The sequence below is a fragment of the Equus asinus genome, chromosome 3 (assembly GCF_041296235.1).
Source record: "Equus asinus isolate D_3611 breed Donkey chromosome 3, EquAss-T2T_v2, whole genome shotgun sequence".
NCBI classification, from domain to species: Eukaryota; Metazoa; Chordata; class Mammalia; order Perissodactyla; family Equidae; genus Equus; species Equus asinus.
The window spans coordinates 64,658,950-64,673,162 of NC_091792.1; the positions used below are offsets into that span (position 1 = coordinate 64,658,950).

At 50.8% G+C, this 14,213-nt stretch overlaps 1 protein-coding gene across 9 annotated transcripts in view; it reads right to left on the bottom strand.

Annotated features, from left to right (window-relative positions):
* Positions 1 to 10,527, bottom strand: part of PTK2B (protein tyrosine kinase 2 beta) — a 123,120-nt gene extending 112,593 nt beyond the window's left edge. For 2 of the 9 annotated variants that reach the window (XM_070505160.1, XM_014843301.3), the window contains exon 1: positions 10,320 to 10,512. The gene's annotated coding sequence lies outside the window, so the exon portion shown is untranslated. Of the gene's footprint in view, positions 1 to 8,687; positions 8,805 to 10,168 lie in introns of those variants that run through there. The other 7 variants (XM_014843298.3, XM_044766859.2, XM_070505161.1 and 4 more) reach the window with 7 other exon arrangements.
* Positions 10,528 to 14,213: the final 3,686 nt, after the last annotated feature.

The window sequence follows — 14,213 nt, forward strand, 5'->3', positions numbered from 1 at the left end:
TACATCTCAAAAAAATCTGTTATTGGGGCTGGCCCCGTGGCCGAGTGGTTAAGTTCGTGCGCTCCACCGCAGGCGGCCCAGTGTTTCATTGGTTTGAATCCTGGGCACGGACATGGCACTGCTCATCAAACCACACTGGAGCAGCGTCCCACATGCCACAACTAGAAGGACCCACAACGAAGAATATACAACTATGTATCCGGGGGCTTTGGGGAGAAAAAGGAAAAAATAAAATCTTTAAAAAAAAAATCTGTTATTAAAAGAATGAATAAACACCTTCTGGATTAATAAGAAATAGCCAACTCTCTTTAGACTGTAGGGAAGATGCTATAGGCCAGAAAACAGAGAGCTGATTCCAAAAATGGTTCTAGTGATGAGAAGGACACTGATGTCAAGATGTGAGTGAAGTGTTGAATGTTTTTAAACAGAGAGAGTTGGGGAAAAGTTGTATTTTTAATTTAATGCATTATTTTATCTATTATGTGATTTAAAATGTGTCACTAAAATAATACATTAAATATTACCCTAAAATGTTGCCATATTCACATTACCTTTTTTTAAACAACCCTCCTTATTGGGAGGCACACATATGGTCCAGCACACATTACATATATCAAATGCGTGTTAGGCATCAGCTGTGTCCTCAGGATACAATACTGACTCTCAGTACAGAGATGGTTCTGACCTCAACAGAGCTTATAGCCTAGTTTGTCTGAATTTAAATGGTGTTCAAGTTTGAAGTCATTTCTACGAAAAGTGTGCAAAACTGATTATAAAACTGTGTGGGTCGTTCTTAATATTTGGGGGGCCATAGGCTCCTGGGAGCTCAGATGAAAGCTCTGGACTTTCTTCCCATAACCATGTGCACTTGCTCAGAGGTGAAAATTATGAGTCCTCTCTCAGGGCGTTCCTGTATACAATACCCCCTGCCCCCAGCACACACACATGCCACGCCCCAGGCTGGATTCCTTACTTTGAAATAATCTTTACTGACACCATTTGAATCTGGACCCATTCTCCAGCCCCCATCACACATAAACAATGGGGACCTCAAGAACTGGAGCCTGGAAAGGATCCAAGATGATCTGGGCACAGGAGATGCAGGGAGGGCCCAAGGACAAGCTTGGAAGGGGGTCGAGGGGCTGGGCAGGCACTTGCCTACCCCACTTCAACCCCGGGAGGGTCCACTTTTACATACTTGGTTTTTGCTTAAGATCCATTTTGAAGAAAGCATTCCACTTGTTAACAAGTCCCAAATCCCCTCATTGTATGTACAGATGAAAACCCTGAGGCTTGAAGAGGCTTACCCAGGAGACTCCCCCAAGATCATGAGGCGGGGGCAGTGACAGAGTAGCGAGAGCAGCCAACCCAGGGCTCCCCGCCCCAGGGCAGCGCCCTGTCCTTCACCTCTCCCTGTGAGGCAGCACAGGTTGGCAGCTAAGTGTTTAGCAAACAGGTGCAGGAAGGGTTCTTCTACGCAGTCAGGAGAAGAAAGAGGGAGAGGGCTCAGAGGCACACTGAGGGCAACGGAGGGCCACCCTCTGGGGATAAAGATGCTAGTGTGGACTAAGTGTTTTCACATCTTGGATTGCAGGAGCCAGGAAGCTCCAAGTGCAGTCTCCATGGCAAGCCTACACCTGTGCACAGGTCAGTGGAGTCCAGGTCACCAAAAACTGCCAATCTCTGCCTTGCGAATCTTTCTCCCATTTTCCCAAAGTGATGCCACCCTCTCCCAAGGCTCCCTGCCTTTTTTCCTACTTCCTGTCTTTTTCCAGTCACTCAGCCTGGCTTTGCTAAGCTAAGTAAGCAGGAGGATCAGGTAAAGGAAAGGGCAGGGATCCCACGGATTAGAGAGACCCAGGAGCAGATTAGTAAAGGGATTACCCAGCTCCTGCTCTAAATCCTGACTCCTCTCTGGGCTCTAGGAAACCGCCACTTTCTGGGGAGGCAAGGAGAGCAGCCTGACCCTTGGGGGGGAAAGTGGTCCCCGCTCTGTCTCAACTGGCTTCCCGTCTGGCTCAGGTGAGTCAGTGAGTAGGACAGAAGGAAGGAAATGGAATCTCCCATCCTTGGAATTTGATGGAGTTAGGAAGGAGAATAAAAGGAAAAGCAGCTCCCTGCCCCACAGGAATTTCACACTGGTAGAACTGATACATTCTGGGAGATCAGAGGATGCCAAGGAGCCCTGAGGCAGCAGAGGGGAGCACAGGTTTCCCAATGAGTGGGTCTCCAACTGAGCCTGGGGGAAGGAGTCAGACTGGGGACGGAGGAAGGGGCTGGAGCTCCAGGCAGGACACAGGACTTGAGCAAAAGTTTGAAGGGGACCAGTGAGCAGACGGGGCTAGCTGGGGTGAAAGGCTTAGTTTGAAAAGTAGGGGAAAGTGAGGTAAGAAGGGTAGACAAAGGTCAGATTATGGAGGGCACTGAATAGTAAATTTAAGGGATCTGGATTTACCTGGAGGCACAGGAGCCTCGAGGAAACTAGAGTTAGGAAGGGGAAAGGCTCTTAAATAACGTCAGGTGATATTAGATAATACAGCTCAGGCTGGACTTGGGCCAGAGAAAAGGGAAGGAAGGAATGAGAGGCATGAAGAAAGAATCTGCAGGATTAGTGATGGGTAAGATATGAGTGGAGAAAAGCAGAGAAGAGGAGAAACGGGATTAAACTCCAAGGTTTCTGACCTGAGTGTCTAGGAGAAAGACCACTGCTGAACAGGAGGCATGCCTGAAGGAGGAGGAGATGGTTTGGTGTGAGAAGATGAGTTGAGTTTCCAACATGTAGCATCTAAGGTGAGTTACTCGAGTGGAAATGTCTTATAGACTCTTGGAAGTGGAGGGCTGAGCAAGGGAGCAGGGCCAGCGTGGAGGTAGAGCCCAAGAGTCGGCTGAACTGACAAGGGTGGATGGGGGCGGGAGATCTAAGCACATGTGGCTCCTTGGTTCTAGAGGAGGCTGCCATCCAGAGGCTGCCGCTGGACTTCCAGACAGGCTGACATTTAGTGCATCCCTAGCAAAGATGAGGTCCACGGGAGAGGGCTTATCTGTGAACCCAGAACACGGAAGAAGGAGAGGATTAAGGAGAATGGCAAATATACAACCTAAACAATTTGATGCTCCCATAAAGCCTACATCTCTTAAATTCATCTAGGCGCCAATTTCAACTCAGAACATACAAGCCTCCAGTTAACCAGCAGACACTACCCATGTCCCCCAAATCATTCCAAATTGCATAATTTGTCCAGATTCTTAAACACAAACTATTCTCATAGTCTCCTGCATGCCCTCCTCAATGTCAAGCTCTCTTTTCTCTGAGCCACCTTCCACGTCCCTGCCCAAAGCCGATCACAGCCTCTTCACTCAAGCAGACACCTCCACAGCTCCCTGCAGCCTTCACAGTGACGCCCGAACCCTCGGCCACCGTGTTCACACCATATCTTACTTCACCCTTATCTTTGTCGCCCTTCGACACCCTTGGCTCCACCCAAAATGAATCATTCAAAAAACGCCTTCCCACCTCCCTGCTTTTACTTGTACCCTTCTTTGACCACAGCCACTATCCTAGGTTTCCATGGTCGTATATGCCCTGTCAGAGCTTTTCCACATGCCTCTTCGTGCAGGAAGCATTCCCAGACTCCCCAGACACAAGTCAGCTCTCCATCCTCTGACCTCACCGCACTTTACGGCACCTCTTTTACGGCACTGTAAGTCGTGATCTCGTCTTACACTCACTTATCTTTATGTATCATCACCCCAGCAGACTGTAAACCCTCCCTCAAATGTAGGGAGAGAAGACTAGGCTCGGAGAGTGCCAGTGGTGAAGACGGGGAGAAATATTGCATTAAACACACTCCTGGGACGGCTTACAAATGAGGGAGCGAAGGCTCCGTGGGGTTATAGAACTGGGCAAAGCACACAGGTAGAAGGCGACAGAGTCAAGACTCAAACCCGCATCTTTCTAAAGCAAAACCCGTCACCTCTTCAGGGATAGCGTCTGGCGGTGTTTTACGGGGCATTTTCACACAAGGCAAGTATTTCTCTCAACAGCCCTCTCAGAGATGTGGTGCTATTTCTTCACTTTCAAATGAGAAAAGTGAGGCTCGGAAGAGTGAAGAGACTTGCTCAAAGTCACAGGGTAGCGAGCGGAAGAACCTCGACTAGAGCCGGGTCTCCTAACTCCTGGCTGTCTGTCCAGCCACCAGGCTGCCAAACTGTGTGGGGCTTGGGGCTCGGGACGGCCACTTCCAACTGCCTAAACTGACATGACTGCATTTCAGCCGAATGTCTGTGCGAACAGCAGAGGGAACGTAACGGGATGCTGACAAGAGGGCTTCGAAGGTGCCAGAGTATCAGGTCTCTTGTAACCTGGCTGGAGCAGGAGCTGGGGGTGGGGAGAGCTTAAGCTGACCTGAGGGAGAGGAGCTGGGGTCTGGCTCCAAAGGCTCCTGGTGAACAAAGAGGTGTGCTTGGGTTAGGGAGGGAGTCGGGAGGCGGGAGAAACTACACTAATTTAGAAAGCAAACAAAGATGTGATGCTCCAAGCGGCCAGGACTGGAGGAAGGACTGTTCACTCACAGGCAAGGACGGGAACTCCAGGAACAGCAAGGCCGAACTCCGGGCAGAACGCCCAGCAGGCCCATGAGGAGCCTCCTGAGCCCGTGGATGTCCCAGAGGGGGTGCAAAAGCTGGGGGAGCTGACAGAGCCAGGTGGAAGACCTTCCGAGAAAGAAGGGGTATGAAAAAGGGGGACAGTGGTCCTGGGGCCCTCAAAGTTGTTGGGAGAATTGGCCTAACTGAAAGGAAGCCCAGAGACGAGAATTCAACGCAGGACCAAGTTCTAAACACTGGGCCGGGTGCATCCCGTTGAGCCCCCAGCTAGTGAGCGAGGGTGGCAGATTCTGTGTGGGTGGATTTCAGGACATAAAAGGAAAGAAGTGAACTGGAGAGGAGGAAAATGTTAGTGACCTGTCGCCCAGATAGAAAAGGGGAAGGCTCACCCTTCCACGGGTATTGGCAGTGGTTGATCTTAGTTCTCATCACATTGACCGGCTGCCTGCTGGGAAAAGGTAAGAGGTGGGGGGGTGGGGCCGGACAACCAGGGGTACATCCCTTCCTGCAGCCCACCATAGCCTCCCTGGAGGGTCCCTTGGAAACAAAATCCTGCCCTCCTCTCCATCCATCGTTGTGTCTAGGTAAAAAGTGCATTGGAATATGCAGTCTCCCGTCTGCTCTCTTAATCAAACTGTCATCGTGAGTAATAATTACACCTTGGGAAACAGCAGAGTGACTCAAAAAGCCATCCCCTCCCGGCTGCCACCCCCTCACACAGCTCAGAGCTTCGGAAGCGAAGCCACCATTTTCTCCTGCCTGTCAGCTCTCTCAACACCTTAAATGACCACTCGGACTCCAGCATCTGACGGGCAGTAGTAGAAAGTCTCTTTGCAGGCTAAAGAGCTAATTAGGCCTGGCTGTTCATCAAACACAGTGAATTGGGGGAGGAGGGGGGGCAAGAAGCAAATACTGTATACGTGATACATGCCAACCAGACCCCACAGGCGAGAAGACTTCTGCCCCTTAGAAGATGGCGTTTTTTCCTCAGGAAAAAAATAACGGTGCTTCCCTATCGGCTCAGATTAACCATAAGAGTAAAAATACAATGATAAGGAGAGCCACCACTTATTGACTGCCAACTGCGTGGCTGTTAAAGGACCAAATGTTTTATGTGCAGTCGAGGCTATGAAGCTGGCGCATAAGGGCACCTGGGACGTTAACATACTGAGATAGTCTATGCTACCGGTAACTGTCTGCTACCCCAGCCCCGGCCTGCCTGCCTCCTCCAGCCCCTAGGTTCCCCCGGACCCCCGCACAGCATGGCGTTGCACGGATCCCACTCCAGGCAGTGGCTGGTATCGGTTCTGTTAGATCCTGTCAGAGCTTTAGCGGTGGTTAATGTTTTGATTATCACTCCTGGCATACTCTCACACTCACAAGCCCTGTCGTCATCGCCACCTTACGGATGAGGAAGAGAGGGCTGAACGATGTGCCTAAGAGGCCCAGAGCTAGAGTTGGAAACCAGCCTGACCGATGGAGGCTGGGTGCTTCACCACCGGACCACCAACCAGGTCACCGGGCAGAGACAGTGTTCTTATCCTTGCTCTTCCCCCTTTACCCTACAACTGATGCAGAGTCTAAGAAGAAGTCTTTTTCTTAAGACTATGTATTTATTTATGTGTTTGGAAGATTAGCCCTAAGCTAATATCTGCCGCCAATCTCCTCCTTTTTGCTGAAGAAGACTGGCCCTGAGTTAATATCTGTGCCCATCTTCCTCTGCTTTATATGTGGGATACCTACCACAGCATGGCTTGACAAGCGGTATGTCCAGGATCCCAACCGGTGGACCGTGGGCCGCCAATGTGGAGCATGTAAATTTAACCGCTAGGCCACTGGGCCAGCCCCAAGAAGTCTTAATCATCGGGCAAGCAAGAACTCCTGTTAATTACCACCTTTCAGCCCTAAGCACTTCAGCATCTGTACTCCAGCCACCCCAGTGTGACCCCCTCAGGGCCCCATTCATCTGGGAGGCCAGGGCCACACGGTCCCAAGCCATGACTCCCAGGCAGGGGAAACCTAGGGGCCTGGAGACCTACCACCAGGGGTCCACCCCAGGACGTGCTCCCTCCCCTCCCCTACCTCATCACCAACTCTACTTGTCTTTCCAGTATCAGGACACGTGGAACTACTGCCATCACTGTGCGGGGCTGCATGCTAAGAGATTGCCCCTTTTCCCCAGGGTCCTCTGAACAACGGGAAATGGGCATAAGCTGCGGGAGGAAGAGCTAGGCTGACATGGGGAGCAGTTTGTGCTCATGAAGGATGTGTGATTCTGGGACACTTGCACACAGCACCAAATCTCTGAAGAGCTTCTGTAAGTTGGACACTGCTGAGTCTGCGGTAAATTAGGACCACTCTGCCTAGAGTTACGGGATGAAAACTGTCCCCCGAAAGAGCTGCTTGGTCCCAGGACTGCCCCCACATCAACAGTCACTAGATGTGGAATGCTATTTTCCTTGAGACAGTAATAGGTGTTCCCACCATGCCCCTGCAACGGTTCTATAGTCAAATTTAGGGAATTCTACTAAACCCAGTGATACAGACGCCTTTTCTGCAGGACTTATCATAACCTTGACCCTGCAAATACGTACAACACATATCCAAGAGTGGGCTTATTTGAAGGTTTCACCACTGGAACACCTACACCAGTCTCATGGTGTAGAGTTTCTCTGGACACTGTTGGGCAAATGCTGCTCTAAAGAGCCAGGGACAAGTGCTTATCACGGGGTGGGGGGATGGGGAGATCCAGCCACTGGAAAGAGGGACCATTTTTAACCCAGCGGTTCCCACAAGGGAAACACACTTTCCATTTCCTCTTTCTCTTAACGAATTCTTAACTCCCTCCAGGTTCCCTTTTCGGAGGCCCCTAATTTGCTCTCACAAATGCTCCTGTTAAAGTCAAAACACGGTTCACAAGGCACCCTTCCTTGTTCTGTTTTTCTAATAAGGTTCTCATTATCAAAGTGGGAATAATGACAGCCAAATTTTATGGCGCACTTGTCTGTGTCAGGCACTGTGCTAGGTGTTTTACGTGGATTCCTTCTTTCCATTCATTCCCATTTCCTTTCAGTTAATTCTCCTCTGAGCTACTCCATCTCCCACCAACCGCCACCGCCCTCCAAGAGAAGACTGGGCCTTTCCGGCCTGGATGCAGGTCACCTGGGAGCGGGCGGAGCTGAAGGAAGGCTTTAGCTCTCTGCTCAGGAGTGAACCCCTCTCTCACCAGAAGTGGAAGCCCGCCACATATTTCCCCTGGGACCTCTGAGTGCTCGATAAATAAGAGGGGAAATAAACGAGCCCCAAGCACTTTGTGGAGGCTGCTTCCGTGACCTCTGTGAAGGTGCCACAGAAATTAATATCTACCACTTTTTCTTTAGTACTCATTAGGCAATCTACATACATTGTCATAGATCCTCTCAACCACCCAGACAAATAGACATTCCTGTCCTCACTTCAGAAGAGAGACGCTGGGGCCCCGAGTGGCCTCACAGCTGGGCAAGCGGCCACACTGGGATTTGAATCCAGGCCCATCGGGCTCCAAAGCCCAATTGGTTTCTGAGGTATCATCATCCTTGAGCTGCGTAGATGAACAAGCTGACCAAGGAACTGATTATTTATTTTTTTGGAAATAACGTGGTCAATCAGTGAAGGAGCCCAAAAGCAGAATCCAAGAGGATGGGTTGCAAGATAAATACGCCTTGAGCTTTTTCTTGGGGTGCCCAGACATGCCTCCGCTTCACATCCCAGCATAGGAGCACCCTCTGCCTCTCCCGGAAGAGGGCTGCCAGATAAAATACCAGACATCCAGGTAACTTTAAATTTCAGACAAACAACGAATAATGTCTTAGTATAACTATGTCCCAAATATTGCATGTGGCATACTCATACTTGAAAAATATTCATTGCTTATCTGAAATTCAAATCTGAGTGTCCTGTATTTTTATTTGCTAAATCTGGCAGCCCTACCCTGGAGTCAGCGGCATGCTGGGAAGTCTCGTGCCTGGCTCCAGGTCCCAAGTGCTGCTCCCACAGGAGTTGCCATGGCAGCCTGAGCAGGCCTTCTGGAGCCGTCTACTTACCTCTCCAGCTCCACCTCGCCCCTGCAGTCTCCAGCTCTGAACAAGCTGAGCTACTTTCAGTTTCCCGGCTGCGTCATGCTGCTTCTGGCCTCGGGTCTTAGCACTTGCTGTGTTCTGTGCTGGTCTACCTCCCCCACTTTCCCTCCCTGGCTAATTTTTATTGACCCCTCAGGTCTCCGCTTAGAGTCACTTCTGCCAGGAAGACTTCCAGACACCCCTGAGCGTCTCCTCCCACAGCTCCGCACCCTGGGTTGGTTAGCACCCTGCCCCTTCCCGCCGCAGCACCCACCACTCACTGCACTGCTCTGGCGAGCAGGGGCTGGTCACAGGCGCTGGTGTCTCCCCACATCCAGCACCAGCAACTGGCCTCAGGTAGGACTTCAGTAAGTGCTTATCGGATGGATGAATGAATGAATGGAGAATGTCCTGCCAGAGCTGGATCTCTTGAATGTGACTACTTCCTTCCTCCCTTCCATCTTTACTCACTTTTTCATCTCTGCCTCCTTGTCTCCCTCCCCCCAGAAGAGTTGTGCAACGCCAGGCTTAGGTCCACCACAGCATTTCTGGGCCTGCACTTGGCAAGGGGAGAGCAGCCGTGGCATGGAGGGGCCTCTTCAGCCCCTTAGCTCATTACCCCACCAACTGCCCCTGTCGTTCAGTCTAGCTATAGGTCAACGGAAACTCTTCCTCCTCTGGCGTTCTGGGGAATGCCTCCTCTGTGTCCAAACTTCTGCTCTCCTTCTCCCCCTGGCCCCTTTAAAAGAGCCTGATTGAACTGAGCTCCAAGTTTGGAGGGTGGGGAGACGCCAGTGTCAGATGGCTGAGGGTTAGGGCAGGTGGTGGGGCTGGGCGGGCTCAGAACATCACCCGTATGTTCCCTGCGCACCCACCCGAGGCTCTGCCCACGCACAGCCTGACAGCAGGGGAGGCGGCACCGATCTTAACCCTTTAGCGGCATTCAGAAGGGAGTTTCTCAGTAAACCAGTGTGGCAGTGAGCGCTAACTTTAGTCCTCACAGCGAGCGCGCGCACACACACTCAGACACACACACACACACACTCACACACATCAGAGTCCTGCCTCGACCCCGCTTGCAGAGCTCTGCTTGCTTCCAGTCAGGGCTTGGTTGAGGAGATGCCATCCCAGGGGGAAAAGAAGCCAGTGCTCGGCAGAGGTGTGCACGGGAGGGAGTGTGACCAGGGTGGCGCGCTGAAGGGCGCGGGGAGAGGGGAGAGAGCAGGACGCAGGGACAGGCTCTAAGGCAGGAGCTGAAGTTGGATTCGGAAAGCCTTGGTTTTTGCTCTCTGATCCGACCTTTAGAGGGAGGCGGCTTTTCTGTGCCTTCTCATCATCGCCCCCAGCCTCCCCAGTCTGAATACTTAGGAGGACAAACACCTTTTAGTCTCAAATTAACTCCAGAAATAGAATCCCTCATCCCCTGCGGAAGGCTAGCAAGCCCCAGGCGTGCACCGCACGCGCACCTACGACTTCTGGGTCTGTGGCTCCTTTTCCAGCAACTTCCGGTCCCGTCCAGGTACGCACAACCTCGAATCACCCCCTCCACCCGCTTCCCTCTCATCCAGCCTCCAACTTCTGGCTGGCGCTCAGCCCCGATCGCGGGAGGGGACTCACGGAGGGAAGCGCCGACTCGGGCGGCGGCTCCTCGGCTCGACCAGGTGAGCGGGGGCTGTGGCAGGTACAGGTGAGCGGCGCTGCGGCAGGTAAGGGCTTCTCGGCGGCTCCGGAGGCCTCCGCTGAGTAAGAGGGCTGACAGGTTTGTGTTTTCCCCTCTCCTCCTCCTCGTTAACCACACCCCTGCTGCTCTCCTCCCCACTTCCTTAAGGGGTGGGGTGTGTTGTCTGTGGTGCTGAGTGCATGCCTGCTCCAGCCTCTTACCATAAACTCTGAAATAGACGCCGCCCGCCAATTCCCTGAGCGGCACGTGCCCACCTGGGGGACCATTTCTGCCATCCTCCCACCCCAAATGGGGTCTTCTGCTGTTGTGTGCCCTCTGTGAACAGCTGACCGCCCAATCCCTGCCACCCCTCCACCCTCCTTCCACTCCACTCGCAGACTTTTGGAGCCCACACTTACAGGCTGGTGTTTTTCCTCACTAGCCTCCAGGTATGTTTCAAAGCGGGAGACTGTAGTTGCCTCCCAAACTCTCAGCATCTGTGTCCCTTCCGGTCTCTCCATGTCCTGAAGTGGTCCAGGCCCCTTTTCCAGGCACTAGGGATCAGGTGAATATCACCAGGGGCTTTGGCAGAACTGGTCCCAGTGCCTGAACACCAGGACGAGGTCCCTGGGTCAGGAGAGGGCAGGACTAGAGGGCAGAACAAGAATAGTCCTAGAAGCTGGGCAGCCTTTTCCCGGCTTGTCTCCACGCCAGCCCACTTCACTGCCCAAAGAAGCCGTTCACCTGTTTACTCAGGCCAGCAGGGCAGTGAGATTTGAGGCAGGGACTGAAGGGCGCTTAGCAACACTTTTCCTTCTCACTAGAAACATTCCAGACTTTCTCTTGAGTAGGGGGAGGTGAACCGGACTTAGCATAAGGTCAAAAAGCTGGTGTGTGCTCAGCATCCCCCACATCCTCAGAGTTCCTCTCCAGAGCCCTTATACCCCAAATTTTTTCTTTCTGTATCCTGCAAAGGGTTGGGATCTCCCACAGTTCTAGAGGATGCTATTCACAAGGTCGTCTCTCAGGATGGTGCCCTCTGGCGTTGTGCACCTGCATGTGACAGCCTGACATACACGACAGCCCCCATGACACTCTCTCACTGCTCACCCCCAAACTCAGGGGATCAGCCACCCCAAGAGAAAAACAGGAAAAGCCAGCATCTGGTGAGCATGTCTAAATGCCAACCACTCTGCTAAAGAAGCACTCAGCTTACCTGGTTTCATTTAATTCTCCCCATTTCCTGAAAATAAAAGCAAGACTTGGATTAATTAACACGTCCAAGGCCACAAAGCCAAAAAGTCAGTGTTTCTCGGAGTATGACCAGTGGACTACCTGTAGCTTTTAAAGTGCAGATGCCGGGAAGCCACTCCAGGGCTAGTAAAAATCAGAATCTCTAAGCCTGGGGCCCACCCACTCAAACATGGCAACTTACAACCCAGCTGATGGGAGCTCATAGCCACAACTGCTGGGGCTCCCTGTTGTTCACCCCGGGCCCCAAATCTCCATGTTCCCAGGACTCACTTGGAATCTTAGAAGACAACCAAGTAGGTGTCGAGGGAGACCTTGGCCGGGGCTTGGGGCCACAAGGCAAGTGGGACAGATAAACTGGAGTTAGCAGGGAAGCGGGGAAGATGAAGCTCACTGCCCACACTGCAAGGAAGCTTCAGAGGGCTTCAGAAAGTGGGCGGCCCCTCCATATTCTTGCGCGTGGAAGTGAGGTCGATGAAAGGCGACCGGTGTGAAGGTTAGCTGCCTGGGTGACTTGTTGAGGGTCTGTCCAAGTGCTGGCAGTGGGAACTAACGAGCAAAGCAAATCCAGACTGGTATTAAGAAAAGGTGAGTTTGTGTATGTTGCCCCTGTGTGGCCAAATTCATGAACTACAATCTTACCGGGCCCTAATTCAGGGAAAGAACACTTTTCAGATAATTCAAAAATTTCAGGGGTTGTTGAATTCTTCAGCGATTCTTTTTTGAAGCTCCAAAAAAATTCTAGCTCCTAGAATTGTAGAATCATAGGTTTTATTTATGAAAGAGATTTTGAGAAACTGCCTGGGGTGCCAACTCCACCTTCAGGTCTCCTTATGTTCTGTCCAGTGTGGGAACCAGGGTGACATGGTCACACACATCGTTACCTGCCTTTGAAAAGCGTATCAGAAATGCTTTCAGGAGCCTAGGATTTTATATAAATGCTCTAAAAACATTCTTCCCATGGCTCATTGTGGGTTGGGATAGTGACCTACCCCAGTGGAGAAGCAAATTATTTCCCTTCTGTCCACTTCTGTCTCTGAGTCTCGAGTGGAGACAGTGCTATTGTGGGAGGCCCTGCCTGGAGGCTGGGGAGAAATGTGTGGCTGGTTCAGCAGGAGGAGAAAACTGTAAGGAAAAATACTGACTTTTCCATTTAGATGTTCCACCCTTACCCCAGGTTCCGGTTGTATTGCTCCCCAAACGGATTCCCTTCCAGTCTCCCCCATGAGTGTCGACAGGGCTCCCAGCACCAAGTGTTAAAATCTTGGAGTCACCTTTGACTCCCGCTTCTCCTTCCTTACCTCATAGTCACTCAATCTCTGAGTCCTAGGAATCCTTCAAAGCTTTTTTCCTATTCATCGTTTTCTTTCTAGTCCTATCGCCTCCACTCTGGTTCATGTTCTCTTTGTCTTGTGCCTGGGCTCTTGTGAAAAGGGTTCTCCTGACCTGTCCTCCAGTCCCACCCCGAGAGGAGCTGGGACTAGAGCTCAGAGAAGTAGTCTGAGCTGGTGATGAACTTCCAGGTTGGCATCTGAAACCACAGAAATGGATGAGATTGTCTGGGGCAGGACTAAGGGGGAGCAGAGACCTTAAGGCCCAGTTCTTGCTAGGAGAAAATTTAGTGAAGAGGTGAAAGTCAAATGGTGGGGGATGAGTAAATTGGAAGTGAAGCCATGGAGGCAGCATGTGCCTATAAGCTTGGCTGAAAGGGGAATTGAGAGACGGGGCGTGAAAGAGGGGTTCGTGGGTCGAAAGAGGCTGTTTTGTCATTTGTTTAAGATGGTAGCTAGTGCGGCAGGTTTAAATGCACGTGGGAAGAATCCAGTCAAGAGGGAAGACGTGACCTTGGCGAGTGAATCCATCTCTCTGAGCTTGCATTTCCTAATCTAGGAGAGTGGTAGAGTACGTATTATCTGCTCTACCTATTTCACAGGGTACTGGGACGCCCACATTCAGTGACAGCTATGAAAATGCTATAGTTGTTATTTTTAGAAATGATAGGAATTAAATAGGGTAAGATTAGTAAGGAGAAATCACATATATATCTGTTATATAGATACAGTTTGTCAAGTGTTCACTGTCTGCCAAGAACTTTCATCCATCATCTAATTAATCTTCACAAGAATTCGGTGAGGTCGATGGTAGTATTCCTATTTTGTAGAAAGGAAAAGGAGACTTGAAGAAGGTAAACAATTTGTTCACAGCTGCCCAGGTGGTAAAGAGCAGAGCTGAATCCAGACCCATCATTGGCAGGGCTGGATGGTATGTAATGGGTTCTCTTCATTATGGATAATGGAATTAAATCACGTAATGTAAATTTACTATTAAAATAAATTTCATTTTAAAAGAATAGTATGGTTATAAGAGTTCTGAACAAAGAAAAAACTCATGGGCACAAAGACTAAATAATTGGGGTCCTTCTTCACCAGAGGACATCTATCTCTAGTTAAACCAGGTACCACTAAGTTTACTAAATGGACCACAGTTGAGGCCAAAAGAAAGAATTCAAACCATGCCCTTGACTTCAAAAGAAACTTTTATTCCATCCATGAAGGCACTGCTGGTTGTCCCCATTTCTTCTTTTATCACGGAATCCCTGA